General features: G+C 35.5%; 1 long non-coding RNA gene across 8 annotated transcripts in view; it reads right to left on the minus strand.

Annotated features, from left to right (window-relative positions):
- LOC113598785 (uncharacterized) overlaps nucleotides 1-15296 on the minus strand; it is a 603234-nt gene that overhangs the window by 335769 nt on the left and 252169 nt on the right. For all 8 annotated transcript variants that reach the window (XR_008298504.1, XR_008298505.1, XR_008298503.1 and 5 more), the window contains exon 3: nucleotides 8729-8782. This is a non-coding gene — a long non-coding RNA (uncharacterized LOC113598785). The remainder of the gene's footprint in view (nucleotides 1-8728; nucleotides 8783-15296) is intronic.

The raw sequence follows: 15296 nt of genomic DNA on the forward strand, positions 1-15296 counted from the left end.
GCATGTTTTGTCAAAAATTTGCAACAAATGACATCCACAAAATCTTAGAAGACTTCCTTTCACATAGTAGGCACTCAATATATATTAAAATCATTAATTTGCTGGTATGGGGGTAAGGCAGAAAGGGAGTGAGAGGAAGGTTAACGTTTTTTCTTTGGTTTCTGATGTTTTTTGGTTATCCGCTGCTCCTTCAGTACATAGCCAGCACCTTCAGAAAGTAGTCTAGTACACATGACTTATAGATTCCTAGATCATTACATGCTGGATAACTAATACACAATGATTTATTCCTAAATTCTCTTATACTTACATATGCTTCTCAAACTTCTGCTCTGCTCTTGTTTACACAGAAGGGATGCATGTCTTTTCAAACATAAGATCTTCTTGTCCCCAATTAAAAACAAGGAACTTAATACATTCTTTCCATAGAGGTATTGCATCATGTAGCTTGCCATCAGAAAAGCTACATTTTACCTCTACTTTTTTTTTTTATTACTAAAACATTTCCCCCAGTCATCACTAAAGATTTCCCCCAGTCCCTTTATACATCACTTTAAACAACATTTGGCAAAAAACTTTGGCACAGAAACTTGTTCAAAATCCTTTTTTTTTCAAAATTAAAATAACACCCAGTTGTTTCTCTTTCTTTCCATATGTTCACATGCTCAATTACTTCTGAATTTGTTCACTATACAGAAACAGACCAAAAGGGTTAAGATTAAAGTGAATGAAACCACAAACATAATGAAGAAGATCAACTTAGATTTGTTGATAAAATCCCAGGAGACACAAGCAGATTTGGAAATTTTTTTCTTGAATTCTATAGAATGAATTTTTCAGCCTCAAAAAATAAAGTACTCTGCTTTACTCAACAGGCAATCAATGGAATAAGTAAGTCACTTCAAAGAAATAGAGCCTGATGGCCCTAAATCAGGACATACATCAGATAATTCCCAGGAAGATCCCATTCTGATATACTCAGGAAATCTAGAATTAGCTGATGAAATTTCCTTAATGAAATTTCTTTAACAATTCAGAGGATGATGTTAGCCTCCATAATTTGCCTAGACATCATCATACTCAGACAACTTATAAATACTGGAGGGAAATTCCATTTTCAGTCAAGCTTTTGTCAGTGTTTTTGAAAAGCTCCACATTTTTTTTTCTGGAGTTTTTATTCAGTGGTCATTGCCAAAAACCTTTGGTTTCTTAGTACCTGGCAGGAATATCTTGAGAATCTGGTTATTTTAGTTGAGTGGGTATAGGGAAGGGGGGTAATTCTAGATATGCAAATTACATGAACTTCAAGTTACAGATCAAATTTAAACCTTTGTATACTTGAGTTCATTTGTCTTTGGCAAAACAAGTCTCCCTGTTCCTAAAAGGAAAAAGTACTGAAACATACCTTACTGAGAAGGTAGGTAAAGTTGGTGGTACATCAAAAAGCTCATAAAACTAATATTTGATGATGTAAATGTAAATGAATTAAAAGCACATGGATGAAAATTTTCTTAAAATATACAAAGTTATATGAAATATGTATTGGATTTTTCTTAGCCTGGCACAGTAGAAAATTAATTTAAGATGGTCGGAACATTAAAAATGTGGCCAGGTTCACTTGTTCCTCAGACGTGTGCTGAAAGAATGGCATTTTATTTCAAGGCAGAATTCTTGTGATCTGAGAGAGCTTCCATCCATTTATTTTTATGGGTCCTCCAATTGTAAAGAGCCTCTGGGAGACTTCAAAACTCACACACGAGGAATTAAGAGCTAAGAAATTCTTGTTACAACTAAGACAGATTTTAAAAAATCTACTTCTGAGTGATCCAAACCTGTATGTAGCTCTCTACTTATGATTTATTAAATTCATAAAAATGTCTCCATAGTTCCTAGATCATCAGTTTACAGCATGCATATTTTATTTGGAATTTCGCTTATGTCCACAAAACTCTGTTCTTTTTGTGCAATGCAAGTTGGTTAGTATTGGTGAAACAACCATTATAGAGTTACTCAAAGTTACACATTGTATATTAATCTTAACCCTCCTTTTTCTTAGCTAACAGCCATGGTCAGAGAGATAGTGTTGCCAGTGGATACAACTTATTAAAAACTACTAATCTCAAGATCTATATTTTACATATGTTCACACATACAGTCTACTCACATCACCACGAACCATGTGGCACTGCAGTAAAGATATGCTAAGGTTTCCCTGGGTTTGCAACAGAGTATTTCTTGTAGATTTGTCCACATTTCATTCCCTGAACTCTGTCTTTTCTCTGTCACACCTTCACAGCCTCTCTGAGCTTCTCACTCATCTACTTCCTGGAGTCCATTTATCCTCCATGATCACTTTCAAAGCGTTCTGTTTCCATGAAGAAATTCTAAGGATGGCAGCCTACACTGATTTCTCCCTTTCCAAACATGTATTGATAAGTATTTTATTAATTTAGGTTTTTCCCCATACACGTGTTTGTTTTATACATGTCGACTGCTATCTCACCAACCAAGTTTGTAAACTGTTAGAGGGCAGGGTGATGCCCAATACATTCTTTATTACCTTCCTCAGTGCATAGGAGGATGTCTGTGGTGTGTTTCCTATAATTAGAAACTGCTACAGGATCAGTGATGGCCCTTTTTGGTTTGGAGAAGCTATACCCTCTTCTTCCACAGATAGACAAAAATGCCCCCTCATAATAAGTTACACACAGAAGTACGCTGAAGTTCTGGTAATGAACAGAAGGATAAGAAGAGGACTGAACAGGCATACTCACTCTACTTGGATCTTTCCTCACACAGAAGGAAGGCTGCTAGAGCAATGGGGCTATTCATCAAGAAAGTTAGACCCAACTCATCACAGACATCCTTACAGACTTTGTAGATAAACTGTATCCCTTCTTTTCTCTTCTCTCTCACTCTTTGCCATTTACTCTTATTTCCAGATATAATATCTATTTTATTAATCTGCATTTTCTAAGATGGAATAGCAAAGAATAAACAAATCAGCTACTTCTCAAATCAAAGCACTTGTCTGGTTACATTGCACACATTTACATGGAGATATGATTGGAGAATTTAACTTCTGCTTCATCTAATATATTTGTTCTTAAAAATTTCATCCTATTTTGCTCTTTTTGTTCTATGTGCTTCTGTATTTCCTTTTAATCTGCCTTTTTCTATTTGGGTTATGTTGCTTAAGCTTTTATTTTCTACAGAGTTTTGGATTATATGTGTGCCATTTCTAATTCTACTAGATTTCAGATTTAAAACCTAACAACCAGTTATGTTTTAAAGATTATAAAGCCTCTAAGATCTTATTAGAGGCATGATCTGATAAATTAGTGTCCTTTCTATTTAAGATGAAAATGTAATCCACCTGTACTCTACACATAGTTTCTACCCATGCACTCATCCACTTTTTGGTCTTCTCTATAATTATATGTGGGTTAATTATAAATTATTGAATTATTGGTTTTACATAATATGCCATTGTCATTTTGGACATTCGTATGTACTTTTGTACAAGTGATTGGTGTCAGCGAGCAAAACCAGGTATAGGCTACATTTCATCTAGTTTTTCACTTTATTTTAGCCTCTCAAACACCTTGTAAAGTACAGAGATATTTTACATGGAAGTGACTTAACCGGTATCTAACAGAAGTCAAGTGCAACATGTCTGGCCATAGAGTGTCTAAAGGTAACAGCCCAGCTCTTGACAGTCAGAGATCTCTATTTTTTTTTAAAGAGTGTCAGGGCGTTTCACATCAGAAATACAACCATCAGGACTCACTTCTTCATTATGATCATAACAGACGTGCTTAATGATTATGTGTGGGTTGCTAACTTCCACAGCCTCCGGTGACTTCTGGGCTTCTTCATCAGATGCCTGTTTGCACAGCCCTCGAGACTTCAATTTTGCTTTCTTTTTTAGTAATAAGAGTTTTTCCTCAAAAACTTCTTATTTTTTAGGAAAATAAAATGTGTGCTATATTTATGTTAAGTCCTGGCATATTAGAGAAACTCCTTATGAAATATTTAACTTTATACGGTGCTGTCCACAAATGACATTTTAAAAACATTTTCAACCTTTCTTCTGAAAGCAACATTTATATCAAATAATAGCGCCAGTCTTAAGTAGATGAGTTTTGACAACCATCAAGACATCCCCACCATCACGATCAGGATATTACTCCAAAAGATCTGCAGTCAACCCTGCCCCTCCTCTGGCCCCAGTCAACCACTCCTCTGCTTTGGGTCACTACAGATTAGTTTCACCTGTTCCAAAATTTCATATAAATGGAATAACATAGTAGTATGAACGCCTTTATTCCTGCCTTCTCTCATTCGGCATGTTTCTGAGATTCACCTAGTTGTATACATTAGAAGTTCGTTCCTATTTTCAGCCACGTAACATTCCATTATATGAACACACCACAATTTGTTTAACAATTAACTTGATGATAAGCACTTGGGTTGTTTCCATTTTGAAGTGATTATAAATAAAACTATTAAACATTCATGTGCAAGCCTTTGTGTTGATGTACGTTTTCATTTCTTTGGCATAAATACATTAAAGTGGGATTACTTGGTTATGTGGTAACTGAATGTTTAACTTTACAAGAAACTGGTTAAATGTTTCCAAAAGGGCCATACCGTCTACATTGCTGCCAGCAACATGAAAGAATTCTACTTGTTCAGTACGATAGTTTGTTTTGTGTTACTTTTTAAAATTTGAGTCATTCCAGGGGTGCCTGGGTGGCTCAGTCAGTTAAACGTCCAACTTTGGCTCAGGTCATCATCTGGCGGTTGGTGAGTTTGGGCCCTGCATTGGGCTCTGTGCTGACACAGCTGCTTCAGCTGCTGTCTCTTTCCCTCTCTCTCTGTTCCTCCTCCTCTCACACACTCTCTCTCTGTCTCTCTCTCAAAAATAAATAAGCATTAAAAAATGTTTTAGACAAAATAAATTAAAATAAAATAAAATAAAAAATAAAATTTCAGTCATTCTAGTAAGTAAGTATATCATGGTATCCATTATGATTTAACTTGAATTCCCTGGTGATTAGTTATATTGAGCAACTTTTCATATGTTTACTGCCCATTCACATATATTGTTTTATGAAGTGTCTATTCAAATATTTTGCCCATTTTTATTGGGATGTTTTGGCCTTATTCTTTTAAGAGTTATTTATAAATTCTAGACACAAATTCTCTGTCAAATATATGGATTGCATAGACTTTCTCCCAGCCTTTGGTTTGCCTTTTTATTTACTTTAATAGAATCTTTTAAAGAGTATAAATTTTTAGTTTTTGTGAAATCTGAGTTATCAAATTGTTCTTCTATAGCTAATACTTTTTTCTTCTTAAGAAATCATTGTCTGCTCCAAGGTTATGAAGGTTGTCTTCCACATTTTTGGTTACTTTTATTTTCACAGAAAATACTTAATTTTCTGCCTGTGTTCCTTATATTGCATTTTTAGATCTTTTGCAATCCTTTCCAACTGTTAGGCCTAGTTTTTATCAAATATTTTTAAGGTGCTGGGCATTTTTAAAAAAAAATTTAAGGTTTACTCATTTTTTAGAGACAGAGAGAGACAGAGCGTGAGGGGGGAGGGGCAGAAAGAGAGGGAGACACAGAATCTGAATCAGGCTCTAGGCTCTGAGCTGTCAGCGGACAGCCCGACACAGGGCTGGAACTCACAGACTGTGAGAACATGACCTGAGCTGAAGTTGTATGCTTCACAGATTGAGCCACCCAGGCGCCCCTGCACTAGGCATTTATAAATAAATTATCTTACACAAATTCTAAAACAGTCCAAGTGAATTAAATATTATTGTTATCCTCATTTTGTAGAAGAGGTATGTAAAATATGGATAACATAAAAAAGCCAAAGGGCCAGATTTCAAACCCAGGCAATCTATTCCTAGGGCCATGTTATGTGGCCCCTTAGTCCATTTCCTTTACTAGGACTTTCCAACTCACTCTGTTGTGTCTCACCTTATCTTTTATTTTCATCCAAGTTTTTCCTCTTTTTGGAGCTGTTCCTGGTTCCTAATACTTTACAATTTTTTGAGGATTTCAAAAATTTCTTGAACTTTTTTTTATCCTAACATGTAGTTTTTAGTCTATCTTCCTTCACTAATTCTTTATCCTTGTCCATGCCTTCACCACTAAGCTACCAGGTTTCATGTATTTATGTTTTCACCTGTTCAAATATGGTAAATTCAGACTATTTTGACTGTAGATTTACTTTGTTAATATATAGTGTGTTCTGACATTGTGAGATTTTTGCATAATTCCTAAATGTGTACCTGTACATTTTTACCTACCCTGATATATGATTAGTTGGGAGGTAAGTGAAGGTCCATAGCTCCTACTCAAATTCCCCTTTTTTCCTGGCAGTTCTACCCCATTGAAGTAACATGCTTTTCTGACCCAAAAGCCTGGTTACTGATATCCTAAATCAGTGCAGTCCGTGGAAGCTGTAATTTTCATTAAGCATTCCTTCAGAGACTTTTCTAGGTTACAAACCCCACCAATATGGTTTACTTACTAAACAGCAACATGCAAGGGCTGAGACTTCCTCACACATGGAGTGTTTAATATCCAATTGGTTCTTGGAAATTACTATCTGTGAAGGATTACGTGAAGAAGATGAAGAAGAAATGTGAGCCACCAAGTTCTAGCTGCCTTAAGATGAGGAAAGATCAGGGTAGAAGGACAGCTGCTCACACCTTAAGTTTCTGACTCTAAACAATGTCTAGAAGGTATAAAGGGTTTACTGAAGTTTCCCAGGCATCCTCTGTCACATGAAGCAATGCTCTAGTAAAGTTTTCACAAGCCAGTTCTATCTATATACATATCCATGTAGGAAGATCAACATGCAGGCACTGGAAATAAGTTAACTATTATTTTGTGCTCATAAAATGTCTGTCATGTGTTTTGATTCTTTGAAAGTATTTTACTGAGGGCTTAAAAGAAACACCATCAGGGTTACTTATCAACACCATTTTAAAGCAAAATTTCCATAAACTATTCCTTCTCATCTTTAAACCTCAAGTGCTGTTTTTTTTACTTTATTTATTGTTTATTTATTTTTATTGTGGTCTCACATTTCCTAACACAGCTTGAGTCAATACCTAGTAGTTAGCATTCAGCTGATTTTTTAATTTCACATTTTATTTAGACAATTTTATCTTATTGTATTGTATTTTCAAATGTCTATTTATTTTTGAGAGAGAGAGAGAGCATGCAGGAGTTGGGGGTAAGGGTAGAGAGAGAGGGACACAGAAGATCTGAAGCAGGCTCTGTGCTGACAGCAGTGAGCTGCCGTGGGGCTCAAACTCACAAACTAGGGATCTTGACCTGACCTGAAGTTGTATGCTTAACTGACTGAACCACCCAGGTGCCCCTTATTTAGACAATTTTAAAAAAATTTATCATAATCTCATTTGGGAATGCTATTTCTAGCTTATCATTTTTTTTTCTTACCTCTACAATTAAACATCAGCTTCTTTTATCGAAGGACAACAGCAATTTCTAGTTTCAAATCTGTTCAATGAAAATGGAATCCGGGGTGCCTGGGTGGCTCAGTGAGTTAAGTGTCCAACTTCATCTCAGGTCATGATCTCACGGTTCACAAATCTGAGCCCCCCCATCGGGCTCTATGCTGACAGCTTGGAGCCTGGAACCAGCTCCAGATTCTGTGCCCCCCTCTCTCTCTGTCCCTCCCCCACTCACACACACACACACACACACACACTCTCTCTCTCTCTCTCTCAAAAATAAATGTTAAAAAAATTGAAAAAAGAAAAAAAAAAGAAAATGGAATCCATAGTTTTTTATTCTTTTTTTTTCTTTATAGATGAGAGAGAAATTGGAAAACACTGTTGAAAGATATATGAGATCCTCCAAATAATTTATGTAGATAATTCACTTCAAAGAGCTGAAGCTTTGTTCCCCACATTTTAAGTCACTGGGGGCTGCATATAGTGATGTCCTTCAGGGAAGTATGATATATAATTGTAGAATGATTAAAGAGAAAAATAACTATTTTAAAGTAGAGATAAATCTGACAAACACTACCTTAGGTGATCAAGGCTAACATCAATAGTGATAACTCATGTTGATAGTATGCACCCTTGATATGACATGATGAAAATGACACTTTACCTCTTCCTCCCAATATTTCATAACCCAGGGCAATTGTGGGGAAAACATCAGATTAATTCCAATAGAAGAAAATTCTACAAAATATATACCCAGTACTCCTTAAAATTGTCAAGGTCATCAAAGCAAAGGAAGTGTAAGAAACGGTCATAGACAAGAGGAGCCTATGGAGACCAGATGACTAAATGTAATGTGGTATCCTGAATGTCATCCAGGAACAGAAAAAGAAAATTAGGTAAGACTAAGGAAATCTAGTAAAGTGTGGACTTTATTGATAAGAAAATGTTGATATTGGTTCCTTAGTTGTGACAAATGTACTATACTGATATTAATATTAATAACAGAGGAAAGTGGATGTGGAGTATATGAGAAATCTATTATATTTATAATGGCTCTGTAAATCTAAAACTGTAAAATAAAAAGATCTTAAATAAAAGTATATGACATCAATTTATGTAAATAGATGAGAGTCTCATAGTATCAGACATATATCTAGATAAAAAGTAGTCTCCCAATAAATGACTGTTTAATTGATTTCAATTCAATGCAACAAGTACTTACCTGTGTATCAAAAGTCCTGTATGATAGGAGATGTCACATGCAGAGCTCTGTTATCTAAAAAGGTAACATGACTGATGGTTAAAATATAGACTAATTTTCCAGGCTTTTAAATTCCAACAGAGAACCTGATAACATTTGCACTGCTATTACAGGTGCACTACTGAATCTTCTTGACCACAGATTTTTTTTTTTCAGAGACAAACAGGAAATTAAAACAGGAAAACTTTCTGCTTTAGGGTTTAAACATTTATTATGTTTGACAACAGGTAACAGAGCTAATGCTATCTACTCACTACCTAGTCACCACTTTCTCTTTAACACTAGAGTTTGGCTCCTACTGAAGATTAACCTCACCCAAACTATGACATTGATGCTACAAATATGTACACAACACTCTTCATCATGATGTCTATAATCTATTCCTGTCAATTCAAAGGAGTATCCTTTGTTTACATTAAATTTTCATAACAAATGGTTGAAGTGTTTTTTCAGGATATTATAAAAAGTGGCATGAAGTTTTACAAATTAAATTTTTCTCTGCTTAAGACAATTATGTTTTACAATAGCTAAGTTTCACCATTATCCCTCTGCAATGACATCCAATGACGATGTTAACGGTTAGCCAAATTAAAAACAAGAAATTTAATTTGCTCTTTCCAGGTAAAAAAAATAAAAGTGAAGTAGATTTTGTGGTTTAATGTTTATTAAGTTAATATGGGATATTAAATTAATATTTAATATATTAATATTAAATGAATGCATTCAATAATGTAATATGAAATTTACACATAAAACTAAACATTCCCTTATACATAGCATTTTTCTATTTTTTGTAGCTCTACATTTATTGCTAAAATAAATGTAGTTTATTTGACTTGAATCTAGAATGAAATACAAAGTGTATCTAACATTGTTTGCATAGGCTCTATAATTTACGATCCTTTTGGAACACTTTTAGTAGCTGCAGCAACTCAGCCTGGGGAGAAATATTAGTTAGCAAACAGCTGTGAGAAAAGTTTATGATGAAGCAAGAAAATACACTGATTTCAAACATAAATGGTTATACTTACATAAAAATATTTTTCCTGGCAATGGACTGGTCAAACATATAAAAATTAACATAAGTACATATTAATAAAAACGGGGATCACATATGACATTCAATAAGTCTGAATATTTATGAGGCCAGTTTAATAAAAACAGGAGTTGTTGTACCTTGTTTTCTTAGTGGGAGCTGGACCACTAACTAGCACAGGGTACAATTAATGTCAGGAGTCTAGCTATTGGGTTGCTGGCTTTTACAGGGCAAAGATAGCAAACACTTATTATCCAAAACATTTTATGGTGCTGAGTTCCTTCAGTTGTAAACTTCACAGAGTAGCTAAATTCATGTGATAAAGTATAGAGGTGCTTTAATGATGGCCATTCAATAAAGACCAATAAAGTGGTTCTGGGTGAGACTGGAACTCTACTTCATTTTTAGAAGTGTACACACACATATACACACGCACGCATGCACACACACACACACACACAAATGTATTGCAGTTTATGTAACATTTTACCTTTTGATTTAATGAAAGAAAGCAATAATACATTAAAAATGGGAAAATTCTTTGACCCATTCCTCCTAGTCAGGAGCAGATCTTGGTATTGTTAATACTATAGGTTCTTTTGAAGATAATAGGAAGAAGTATCTACCTTCTAAAGCCACAAACATTTTTACTTAATTATTTGCAGTCTCATTCCCCATATGCATTGATTCTCATTTTCTTCTCATTGAAAGACATTTTAATGCAAAAGTATTCTTCAAGAGATCTTTGTGTGTTAAACTTCCAAGCCCTTAAAGGACATCAGAATATCCTTGCTGTACGCACATTTATTTCAGTGTTACAGCTCTCTAACTGTTGAGAAATGTGATATGCAGTCAATTCTTATTCTTTTGTAAGTCCTCTAGAAACTTTTATACCTTCCTCTTTGTCTTCCTTGGTCATTGAATTCAACTATAGTCTATCTAGGTGTATTTTTTTTCTTTTATCTCTAACTTAATTGGTGTAGTAGGTTGTTTGTAAAGATGAGTAATAATTTCTGTTTTCACATTTGTCTGCTAGTTTTGCAACATGCCTTTAATGTTCCTCCTTTAAGAAAGAACAGTCTACTTTTCCATCCAGATTTATTAACAGCTATTTGTTTACCCCTGTTCATAGCAGCAATATTCGCAATAGCCAAGAGGTGGAAGCAGCCTAAATGCCCATTGACAGGTGAACAGTTTTAAAAATGTGGTAAGTAGAATGGTATTCAGTCGTAAAAGGAAAAAAAAAATTCTGGCACATGGTACAATGTGGATGAACCTTGACGACATTATGGTAAATGAAATAATCCAGTCACAAAAAGGCAAATATTGTAAGATTCCACCTCTCTTAAATTAAATTCAAAGCATTTAAATTAGTTTGAAGTAGTTAAATTCAAAGAAACAGGAAGTAGAATGGTCATTGCTAACGACTTGAAAGAGGGGGAAATAGTGAGTTATTTCTTAGTTGGCAAAGAGTTCCAGTTTTGCCAGATGAAAAGTCCTGGAGATTAGTTACACAACAATGTTATTATACTTAACACTACCGAACTGCACACTTATAAAGGTTCAATGGTAAGAGGAAACTTACCATTTTTTATGGATATTTTTAATGCTTTGGGTCTCAAGTGCTTCTTAAAATTCTTCTCACATTTGGAGAATTTCTTATATTCTGAGTCCATGCAAGGTACTCACTTTTCCAGTTTCCCTTGTAGCCAGATACAGGCATATGACTTGGCTCTGACATTCAAAATCACCCTTGCAAATCTTCAATTCAGATGCAGTGCAGAAGGTGACATCACACAGGATTTTTGCACCAGCAATGGTGGGAGCAGACACATGGTCCACTGTCTTCTGACAAAGCAGCACTGATGGGGAGAGGGTCAGTGGGATGCTTCTGCACTGTGTGCCTGGTGCCAGCCATGGAGACTCTAAGGGGCCAGCCCTGTAGTATAATATGGGTGTTGTTCCCAGCTGGGTTGCATCCAAGTCTGAATCTGTCTCTGCAAGATATTCTGGGATCTACCTAATATCTTCAATAAGTTATTTTTCTGCTTGAATTAGCTATATGGCCTTTACTAGGTTCTTAACAATGGAGAGTCTGAGGCAAAAGCTGATGTGTTATTTTTTTTATTTGTACCTATATGAAAGCAGTATGATTGAAAGTTTTTCATCTTATTAAAAGAGACAGAATAACAACAACAAATACTGAACTGGCTGAGTTCATGTGGGGTAAACAGTACTGACTATAGGAAAGATTGAAATCCTTGTTAGATAACAATAAAGCAGTTAGGAGACTTTGGCTATGGTGCCTTGGGGTTCAGTGTGCCTCACAAAGCTGGAGCTTTAAAAAAAATTCAAGAGGCACCTGGGTGGCTCAGTTGGTTGAGCGTCCAACCTCGGCTCAGGTCATGATCTCATGGTTCTTGAGTTCGAGCCCCGCATTGGGCTCTTGGCTGTCAGCACAGAGCCCGCTATGGATCCTCTGTGCCTCCCTCTCTCTGCCCCTTCCCCACTTGTTTTCTCACTCTCTCTCTCTCTCTCTCAAAATAAATAATTAAACTTAATAAACTGAATACAAAGTCAATGTTGCTTGCTAATGGCCTCATCCTCTGGGACAAAACAGTTCTGATTGACTAGGTTCTCAATGTGTGGAATTAATATTACCTTTCAATAAGCATAATAAGCAAATTGATACATCTGCATCTGGAAAACAGCACATATTTTGCATCTGGGCTCTTAATTAATACGTGGATCTGATTTTTAAGAAAACAAATCCTATAGTTCCAGGTTAACACTGATTATACATTGACATTTACAATTTTTTTTAAATTCCCTTAACTATTCTTGGAGGTGGCTATTATTTTCTCCTTTTATAGATAAGGAAAATACAATCCAAAGTTTAGGAATCCTACCTAATATCACACAGTTAAAAACTCATGGAGCATTGATATGAGATCTGACTACAAACTTTCAAACTATCATTTTGTTTTTGTGAAAGTTTGAATTTTGTATGTGACTAGTAACCTAACTATTTTATACCTCAATTTCCCCATCCTCAAGAATGATTCAGTTTCCCTCTATTGACATTGGATTCAAAATGAAAAAAATTTCAAGAGAGTACCAATTATAAAAATAGCATTCAACTAAACTTATTAATAATTCTTGATGCTTTTACTGCATAAAATTCTGACTTCTTCTTTTTCTTTTTCTCTCTGAATTCCACATGGTCATTTACCTTCCTCACATCTTCAATTCCATTTAAGGAAAAATATAAACTGAAACTTTTTTTAGTGATAAAATAATATTCAGTAAAAAATACCCAATCATCATCATTTTCAGAACTCTTAGGGATTTGCCAGCGCAGAATTCAGCAGGTTCCTCCTAAACATTTTCCAAATGTCCCCAGCTGTGCTTCTCAGAATCAGGCCAGACCATGGCTAGACAGATAGTCACATCAAAGTGGCATCTTATGGACAAAGAGAACTCCCTCCTCCAGAAGTCTACCAGAGGATCCATGAGGATGAGATCATCCCTGCAAATATTGTTTGCCTTGCTTTTCTCTTTATTTTCTTAACCAGGAGAGTGTTTGTCCATGAAATGGTTTAGCAAGGCCTATTATCCCAGAGGATTTCTTAAACTAATAGTCCCAATGTCAAGCATAGGAAGAAAAGTAATTATTTTTGAACACAAAATATTCTTTATTATGAATTATCAAATTGTTTTTCATTTTGAGATTTCCAAAGTTTTATTTTTATCCCTATTTGTAATTTGGCCCAAGTATGATACTATCAGTGAAAAACCTATTGACTTGTTTTTTTTGCGTTTTGTGTGTGTTTTTTAATCAAAAGTAAAATATTGTTTCGAGTTGAATGGGTGCCTCAATTCTCTGAAAAGCTCTTACACGACCTTACACCTACTTGTTTCTCTTGTTGAAAAGTAAATGATTTCATTAGGGAACACCCTGGAAATGAGAATCAACAGTGGATATGTTTTCCTAAGCATTACCTGTTTGGATCTGAACATGATTGTTCTCCATAAAAGTTCATTTGGAATTTTTACTTCCAAAATAACTGGACTGAAATTAGGAAAAAGCGATCCCATCCCATTCTGTCCTTTTTTCCCCATCCGACTCTCCCTGCAAAGTAACTAGGCTCTATGCCTAAGAAAATAGTCACACACTCACAAGCTGTAAAGGGTAAAAAAAATTACTACTCAAAATGTAATTCATTGCCAACCACAATTCACTACTTGAACAACCAGCTACTGACTCATCTAATTTTACTCTCACATTCATAAGAACATTTTACAAAAAAGCTCTTGAACAGATTCTTTATAAAATTGCTACTTGCAATTAGCTCATGCACTAGTATTTTGCCTGTGTGACTTTGTACATGCTGCTTTTTTTTAACTGCAACACCCTTATTCACCTGTTTAAATTCTACTGGGCCTTAAACTCTCAGCTCAGAAGCATCTTTCCCAGAAATCTTTCCTTGTCTGCTCTCTACCCTGGTCACTCCTTGTAGATGACTCCTTGTTGCTCCCAGGTGGTTGTTACACTAACATCCATTATGCTGCATTGTAGCTGCTAGTCCATCAATCTCCTATAGTAGGTTGTGAGCTCTGCGAGGGTAAGTGCTGTTTGGGGCCATATATAATCAACCCCTAAGATAGTGTCTAACACATTTTGTGGTCAATACATGTTTGCTGCACGAGTAAATTAATGCAGGAATTATCTACTCCAGAGGAAGTATCTGTTTCTGGTTGACTCTTTATCATCTATTCCCCACCATCTACCCCACAGCAACTCTCCTCATGCCAACAGAGAACTAAACCCTCCCACATGTTCAGTCTTGTGAATTTGTGGAAAATGATCCACGGTTCCTTCAAGGAAAGGGTTAAAACAATGTGTATTCTACCTCTAGCCACAGGAACTGCTTCAGGGATATGCATGCAATCTAATCTGAGCTGGTGAGAGTTTGCAGCATTTTGAGGGGAGGGAATGCCCTTTTCTTCTGCAGAAACTATTCAAAGAAGGCATTCTGTTTCAATGCACATGATTACAGAAAAATGACTACAACCTCAAGAGCTGCTAGTGATTATCTTGTAATGAAAACAGGAGAACATCCCTGACAGTAGAATGCAGGAGGAAGCAGAATCAGGAAATAGCAAGAGAAACCATACCTTGCTGACATTATTTAAGACTTGAAAAAAGATGTCTCTAAAGTTAGTCCCTGGGCTATTCAGTTAGGAGAGGCAATATTATTTTTAAAGTTGTTTGAATTAAGTTTTCTGTTCCTGCAACATAATTAGCTCTTTTTACTTAAATGGCTCAATTTTTCAACCAAATCTTCCTTTAGCTCAGTCTCCCATTTGATAAAATATTTCATCATCTGCTTCAGTTAGTTCTCCCCTAAGGGCATAGTAAGAGCAGAGTGGAAACAACATGGGTTTTGAATTCAGATAAACAGATGTTTTCATTTAAGTTCTACCTTTTAT

Source organism: Acinonyx jubatus, chromosome B2, assembly GCF_027475565.1.
Source record: "Acinonyx jubatus isolate Ajub_Pintada_27869175 chromosome B2, VMU_Ajub_asm_v1.0, whole genome shotgun sequence".
Lineage (NCBI taxonomy): Eukaryota > Metazoa > Chordata > Mammalia > Carnivora > Felidae > Acinonyx > Acinonyx jubatus.